We start from the raw sequence: 8,361 nt of genomic DNA, 5'->3' as shown, positions 1-8,361 counted from the left end.
CCGCGGCATGTGGGATCCTCCCAGACCGGGGCGCGAACGCAGTTCCCCTGCATCGGCAGGCGGACGCGCAACCACTGCGCCACCAGGGAAGCCCCCAGAGCTAGTCTTAAAGTCAAGGCCACTCTTGCCACATTTTAAATAGTTCTATGTCAGAATACCACTGTGACTCCTCTAGCTACCCTGCACGCCCTCCAGGAAGGGCTGCTCATCTCCTCCAGGTCTCTGGAGGGCTGGTGAAATATTTCCTGTGGGTGATCTTGGGAGGAGCCCCAGTTCTGAAGGACTAAACAAGATTTTAAAAATTAGATACTACTACTAGTAGTAAATAGCCGGCATTGAGTTGTTATTAAGTGCCAGGCCCTCTGCCAAACACTTCACATGCATTTAACCCTCACTACAGCCCTATAAGTGAAGTGTTATGAGTATTCCCATTTTACAGACGTGGAAAATGAGGCTCAGAAAAGTTAACCTGCCCGAGATCACGTAGCCGCTAAGTGACGGAGCCGTGATTCAAACCCACATACTCCAGTCTCCAGGGGCAAAGCTCTGATAAAGGGGGTGGATGACAGGTCAGTGTCGTCATGAGGTTAACCCTCCACGTGACACTGCCTTGTACTTGCCAGTGGGATGTCACGCCCTGATGCAGCTCAAGCCAAGGGCAGCTTGCGCGCTGCAGCTGTGACTGTCTGCTGGGATGTTCACAGCTCCGTCAGTTCAGGGACTGCCTGACCCAGCCTGACCAAATTAGAGCAGCTAATGGGCGTGACATAATTTGACATGTACATTGTTAGCTGAACCCCTTGGGAGATGATTTTAAATAGAGACAATACCATGCTGTGAACTATTTTGGGTTACGGAGCCCTTATTCTCTAACTCTTGCAGGAAAAAAGAATTGTGTCATGATAAACTGAAAACCCCCAAGAAACTGTTCCAGGGTCAGGAGAGCAGCAGGCTAGCTGGATTGGCAAAGATTCTTCCTGGGAGTTTCAGGGATTTCACCCTCATTTCCTAGCACTTTATCCCCCAAACATTCCCAAAACCCTAGTTAAGAACCGCTAACTCTATCCATCCTCCTCCCAGAGACTCCCTAACCAGGAGGATTCAGAACCCCAGTCAAAATCCAGCACTGGTAAGACTGCAAAACAGGCACAGCTTGAAGCCCCCACATGCACCCCCCATCCTGCTTTTCCCTTTCTCAGGTGCACAGAACCAGCAGTCTACCCAGGGCCGTGCTGAGGGATCACGCAAGTCCACTCTCTCTGGGCATCACCCGATGCCCAACTCCTAGTCATAGCAAGTCTTCCCCATCCTATTTCCTATGCCCTCATACTTGCTTCCTGACCTTCCTAAAGAGTATGTGCATCCCTGTGTGCTAGTGCCACAGATCCTCATGGCTTAATATGTGCTCATCCTCTCAGGCAAGACCTACTGACTCTATGACACGTAACCAGCACCCAAGAAACGTTTGGTGTTGAATTAATGAATGAAAGTAAGAGTAACAGTTTCTCTGGCAATCCCATGCCTTACTCCCAACCATTAAGTCCAATGCTGGCTTTCAGGCTAATAAAAATGAATTTGGGAGCAAAAGACCTTTGCCTTTTAAAAAACTGAAGCCCTTGGGCTTCCCTGGTGGTGCAGTGGTTGAGAGTCCGCCTGCCGATGCAGGGGACATGGGTTCGTGCCCCGGTCCGGGAAGATCCCACATGCCGTGGAGCTGCTGGGCCTGTGAGCCATGGCCGCTGAGCCTGCGTGTCCCCCGGTCCGGGAAGATCCCACATGCCGCGGAGCTGCTGGGCCTGTGAGCCATGGCCGCTGAGCCTGCGTGTCCGGAGCCTGTGCTCCGCAACGGGAGAGGCCACAACAGTGAGAGGCCCGCGTACCACAAAAAAAAAACCAAAAAACAAAACTGAAGCCCTTGCAATAACACTACTTGAGAAGGATGACCAGGAGAGACATAGAGCACGTGGTGGCCTTCCCATATGCATTTCTTTTTTTCCCCTTCCTAGCAGGGCCCCATACTTCCCAGCCATGCATTTGGGAGGGATTAACCTAATTGCGGTTCTCTGGGTGGACCTCAGTCGGTTCAAGCCATCCAGTCGGTTCCATTGTCCTAGCTACCCTAGCCACAGTGATTGGCTTGGGGATGGCCACCTGGTCCAGATATAAGGAGATTTTGCTTTTGTGATCATTAGGTGGGACAGTCTAAGAATAAAACCATGGGAGACTAAGAAGAAATGGAAAGACACTGGGTCTTCACTGGCTTGTCCAGCTACTACATCTGGCCTTACCTAAGCCCACCCAACCTCTGGTCTTCTCAGTTACATAAGCAAACAAAGCCTTTTTTGTTTAAGCATAATGAACACATAATACATAACCCCTTGATTCCTTTTATGATTGAGCTCAGAGACTATTTTGTCAAGTTGTATCACCCTTATTTTACAGCTTATTTAACTTAAAAAAATAAACATACCAAAAGACAAACAAATAAAATCCCTAATTTTTCACTCTGGTCAAAGCCTTCCAAAGATTCCCTAGGCTTGTGATGTCCCAGGTGAAGGAGGAAATAACAGTGGTTTCAATAAGATAGAAGCTTATTTCTCTCTCATACAAAATAAGGCTGGATTCTGGCTGGTATGGGAGCTACAGTGTCATCAAAGTTCCAGCTTTCCTCTGTCTTTTTGTTCTGCCATACTTAGCATATGGCTTCCATCTTGAATTCACTTCATGGTCCAATGTGGCAGCTAGAGCTCCAGCCATCACATTGATCTTCCTGTTCCAGGAAGGCACAGGAGGGAGAAGGAAAAAAAAAAAAGATTACGTCAGTAGTCTAGCCTCTCTTAAGGCATCTTCACAGAAGAACCACCCAACAACTTCTGCTTGTATCTCAATGGCCAACCCAGCTGCAAATGTGGGTAACAAATGTAATCTTCCAGCTGGGCACATTGTCATCCAGTTTAAAATCTTGGTTGTGTTATGAAGGAAAAAGGGGAGAGTAGATACTGGGTAGGCAACTAGCAGTTTCTGCCCCACCCCACTTAACAACCAAGCCTGGCTTCGGTGTTCAGTTCTTTTTTTTTTTTTTTTTTTGTATAAATTTATTTATTTTTGGCTGCATTGGGTCTTCGTTGCTGCACGCAGGCTTTCTCTAGTTGCGTTGAGCAGGGGCCGCTCTTCATTGAGGTGCACAGGCTTCTCACTGCGATGGCTTCTCTTGTTGCGGAGCACAGGCTCTTGGTGCACAGGCTTCAGTAGTTGCAGCATGCAGGCTCAGTAGTTGTGGCACACATGCTTCATTGCTCTGCGGCATGTGGGATCTTCCCGGACCAGGGCTCGAACCCGTGTCCCGTGCATTGGCAGGCGGATTCTTAACCACTGTGCCACGAGGGAAGCCCCAGTTCTTTTTTTTGTATTTTATTTTATTTTTAATACAGCGGGTTCTTATTAGTTATCTATTTTATACATATTAGTGTATATATGTCAATCCCAATCTCCCAATTCATCCCACCTCCACCACCTCCGGTGTTCAGTTCTGTCGCTCGGTACCTGCTCCTCCAAAGAGACCCCCTGGTTCAAGCTGCAATTACTCTCTCTGCAGACCCTTAACATCCCAAGTTGGTCCCCCTTCCACCCTGCCCTCCACCTGCCAAAGATCTTCTGACCAGCATCTTCTGATTTATCCAGTTGAGAAGCACTTATTGAGCCAATAAATAAATAAATTAGAACACTTTAGTCTTTCATTAGAATCTTGGCTTCAGTTTAACTCATAGCACACTTGACCTTCTTCTCTGTCATGCTCTAGTCAGACCGCATTCGTACTTACCCTTCTTCATTCACCAGTCTCCCTTGAACTATGTTCTTTCCAACACAGGTCTGCTCTTCAATATCAGTTTCTAACTTCTTTCTGACATTAACGTTCTCGGTCCCATGGGTAAGAGCCTAGGGCAGCAAGGACTATGGTCAGAAACAGCAGCTGAGTGGGGGCTGGTCTGCAAATCTTCATGGGTGACAGGGTGTGATTTTTGTCTGGGGACAGGTGACTGAGGCCAGGGCAATGACTTCTTTTTCAGTTCTCCCAAGGCCTTCTGACCCGTTCTTGTACATTTCAGATCCCATGGACAGCACTACAGGGCTCAGTTAGCAATGAACAGCACACACAAGGCAAATCAAACAATAATAATGAAGTGAATTATTGCCTTGCTAGAGGCAACACATCTGCTCCTCTGTACATCACCTGCACAAAAGCAGAAAAAAATAAGAAAAAAAAATCAATGTCTGATAATGCTAAAAAAATGTGTTACCTTGAGTCCTCATATAAAATTAAATTTTCCCATTTTTATTTCAATTATAAACTGAAAGCTATTGTAACTCAAAAATGTACATTCTCTTATGTCTTTTCAAATAGCAACATCATTAGGCAGATGTGAACAATTATCCCCAATTGGATTTTTTTTTAAGTTAAATTCCTCAGAGGAACAGATAGGTTATGCTTTAAATCCTTGGTTTAAAACTAAACCTATGAGACACAATATTATAGGTTTAACCAAGAGGGCTTGACTTTGGATTTAGAAAGTTTAATTGATCCAGTCATCCCTTTTATTAAAGCTATCCATATATTTTTAAACCAAAGAATTGTAATAATGCATATTTTAGGGCCAGAAGCATTCATCATCTTGACGACCAAGTGATAAACGGTGAAAAGATTTGAGATCTAAGACACTCTGTTACTATATTGAAAGGTCAGGTAAAGAAATTCCAAGGGAAGGTGTTGGCATATGTCCCCCCTGCTTTTTAATTTCCAATGACAGACAGTGACATCACCATTCCAAACATTTCCCACTTGGATTAAACAGAACTTGATTCTCCAGGGAAAACTGGCAGCATAAACTAAAAAGAAATGCATCTTGCTGAAAAGCCAGTCTGTACTCAGGTGTCACACCACCATCAGCATGACAGGATCCCCACGGAAAAGCAATGCTGGGAGTGACTTCACTCCTCTAGAAGCACGGTCACCAGTACCCAAGGATGTCAGGGGAACTGGTTGGATCTCAGAGGACATGCCTTTTTGGTGCTGGAGAGGACATACTGAGGAAGGCAGATGCTGAAATGGACAGGGCTTATCTCAGAAAGGTGGACAGGGCTTATCTCAGAAAGGTCATTTGAAGAAAAATTTACCCAGGAATGACATTCTCCTCTATCTTGGAGTAGAAGACCAGCCAGATACCGGCAGCCCTACAGCCTGGGCTTCTTTCCAGGGCTGCAGCTCCCCTACAGGCGGTTGAGCAATGTCACCCTGGCAGCACAGAAACCCTGGACAGGCCTCTGAGACTGGGGAGTCTGACCAATAGCTCACTGATGAGAAATTGCACTGTCCTTGGAGACATTGCCTTGCCTAGACTTTAAGAGCCTCCCTTGTTTTTTCCCCTCCAGTATACCACAGCCAGATTTCCTCTCCCCTTCCTGCTGTAGCATTTTGCTCCGAGGACCTTGAGCCACAAAGCTGGGCGGGGGGTGCATATCATTTTACACAAGAGGCATAGGTCCTGTACAACTAGCTGTGTGATGTTGGGCAAGTCACTTAAGTTCTCTGTGCTTCACTTGCCACAACAGTAAAGTGGGGATTATGATTGCATTCACCTGAAATGGCTGTTAATCAGCATTCAGTGAAATCCTACTGGAAAGTGCTGAGGAACAGTGCCTGGCTCATAGAGCTCCACAAAGGCTGGCTGTCACTGCAACTGACAGGGGAGCAGTTTCTCCCTGGGTTTCCACTCCAACACACGTTTGCCTCTCCCAACACGGGACAAAGATGATCAGAAAGTGAAATGTCTCACTTGGTCTAGGAATCCTTTCATTCTGTCAGTGGTTCCTGAGTTATCAAAAGATATCTATGTGTGTGTATGTAGATTCCTTTAATTTCCTAAAGACTAGGCTGATTCCGTTACTTTTTTATCTAATGGTGAAAGGCTACGTATTCAACCGTTAGTGCAGGCTTCAGGAACATGTGGATAAAATGTAACCAGCGTTATCTTGGTTCAAATTCCTTTTTTGTGACCAACTGTTGTCTCAATGAACCTTCGCAGGGTTTTTGTTGGTTTTTTTCTTAGTTACAGCAGAGAATAAAATAAACACATCCAGACCTTCTCACACAGATGTAGGCTGACGCCCAGTTAGGTCTGTGGAGGCCTCATTTTGGCTCCCCTGGTCACCATGCTGAACAGATTTCATGCACGTTGAAGACAGTCCATTAGTTCTTGGCAAGGAGAATGAAGTTTTCAAAGCTGCTTTCTCTAACAAGCTCCACTCCCCACCCCCGCTTCTCATACACAAAACCTTGTTGAAGGGGAGAGGCTCTCCCCCGTTTGTGGAGAAGAGAGGTCAACCCCATCCAGATCACCACGAGAGAGATCACCCCGCCAGAGCCTTGACAGTCATCACCTCCAGGACGGCCCTGGACTATGCTCCATCATCAGATTCCCAGGGCACCACCCAGAGTAAAATCTCTCCTTCCCGCTCGGGAAAGAAGCATTTTTATTTCAAAATCATACAATGAGAGATTTGAAAAGTAGTTTGCAAACTTCTCTGCCTCTAGGGAAGGCATGTCCATTCACAACCGAAATTTTCCCTCAGTGCATTAGGTGTTGCATTGACTGAGCTTCTGAGCTCTCACAGTGCAGCCGAAAAGGAAACAAAGAAGTTTTGCCTCTATCTGTTACAATGGAAATGTAAGCCATGATGATATGGGTTGAGCCAGCGTTCTCAATGGAATCTTTAGACTGGTTCCTGGGAGGAAAATCCAGTAGGTTTCTGTTATAGTACCAACTGCCACTGGGCGTGGGTTCCTTGACCTAAATGTGCTGTGAGCAAGGCTTCCCTTCCCATAAGGGAGTGAGCACTGTAGTGAAAGGTGCTGAGGTGCTGAGGACCAGTATTCACCAGCAACCAGCATTGTGGAGCATGGTTACCATGGTAACGCTGTCAGCCCCAAATGACTGTCATGGGGTGAAAAAATTCTCTTAAAATAAATGAAACCAGAAAAGGTATATTTATCAACCTCTTACCAAACACCTATCTGTGTGCAAAGTAGAACCTGTTCCTTAAGCTACAGATACTAGAAGATTGGGAGAAATTTCATGACATAAACATTTTCTTAAAAGAATTGTTATTCTCACCCCCTAAAAATGGTCGGTAAAAATAACGAATACAGATTTATTTTTAAACAGGGAGAGTTCTAAGGAGTGATTGGCCTATACACTTAGATATTATGCAGTTATGACATTAAAATTCTGCACTAAACTACCAAGAGTTTGTTTGAAATTTGCAGAATGGTACTTGACTGGGAGTTTTCCTCTAAGTTGTACAAATTATTTCTGGCAATACAAATTATTTTGTATTGTACAAATTATTTCTGGGGGCGGATATTGTTGGGAGACAGTTCTCTCTCATTTCTATATACCTTGCAAGCAGAGGCACTTACTGATAACAACAGAGTATCTTCCCAAGGATGCTTGCATAGCATACAGCCTTGGAAGACAGAGATGCTGTCTCTCCAGAGCAAAGGGGAGGCTTGCTTAGAACCTTGGAAGACAGGGATGGTGTTTCACTCCAGAGCAAAGGGCAGGCCTGCCTACTGCCAATTGTGTAAGATTTGAGTTCAAGGTTCCTCTCCCGTAAGGCAACCCACTGAGTGCACCGGCATTCCTGTGGGCCTATCTGTGCCACCCCTATGAGACTTGAGGGTGAGGAGAACTACCGCAAATCGTGCTGCTTGCTGTGTACTGAGTGATAGTGCTGGCTGCCTCTGACCTAGGAGTCTTGTGACTTCTGCCAGCAACCATGAAACCATGGCAGGCGAACTTCTTAGCTTGCAAACAGGATGAAACCTCAGGCCCTTCATTTCTCTTGGTTGGATAAAAAAGAAAAGTAGGAGAAAGCTCTTGCCCCGTGGCCCTTCTCCTTTCTTCCTGCCCTAAGGTACAGCAACCATTTGGGGACCACGTGGTGACAGCATGAGGACACAGGTCTGCATGCTAAGGATGGCAGAGCAGAAAGATGATGAACCTGGGTCCTGATAGAGAATTACTGTGCCAGCCCTGAATGAGCCTCTACTTATTGAAGTCAATGTTGTTTTTCTCCAAGCAAATGCATCCCTAGAGTTTGTATCAAATATAGTTAATTACATAATAGTAACTGTGTAAAACATACACAACTTAGGGCACGTATGTTGCTACCTTCCTTACTTCTTGATCCGGATTCTACCTTTCTGTATATTAAAATTATTACATGTATCTTTTATAAGCTAACGCAAATCCTTTTGGGAAAATCAGGTAAAAGTCAATTCAGTAAGTAAGCCACATTTATCCC

General features: G+C 45.5%; 1 long non-coding RNA gene across 1 annotated transcript in view; it reads right to left on the bottom strand.

Annotated features, from left to right (window-relative positions):
- The window catches only part of LOC129392544 (uncharacterized), a 10,860-nt gene extending 3,808 nt beyond the window's left edge, over window positions 1-7,052 (bottom strand). The window contains exons 1-2 of the long non-coding RNA XR_008618660.1: window positions 3,821-7,052; window positions 2,471-2,770 (exon numbers count right to left, since the gene is read on the bottom strand). This is a non-coding gene — a long non-coding RNA (uncharacterized lncRNA). The remainder of the gene's footprint in view (window positions 1-2,470; window positions 2,771-3,820) is intronic.
- Between the last annotated feature and the right edge of the window lie 1,309 nt (window positions 7,053-8,361).

The sequence above is a fragment of the Physeter macrocephalus genome, chromosome 11 (assembly GCF_002837175.3).
Source record: "Physeter macrocephalus isolate SW-GA chromosome 11, ASM283717v5, whole genome shotgun sequence".
NCBI classification, from domain to species: Eukaryota; Metazoa; Chordata; class Mammalia; order Artiodactyla; family Physeteridae; genus Physeter; species Physeter macrocephalus.
Note: the sequence above shows the minus strand (reverse complement) of the source record. Positions and strands in the feature narration are given on the sequence as shown.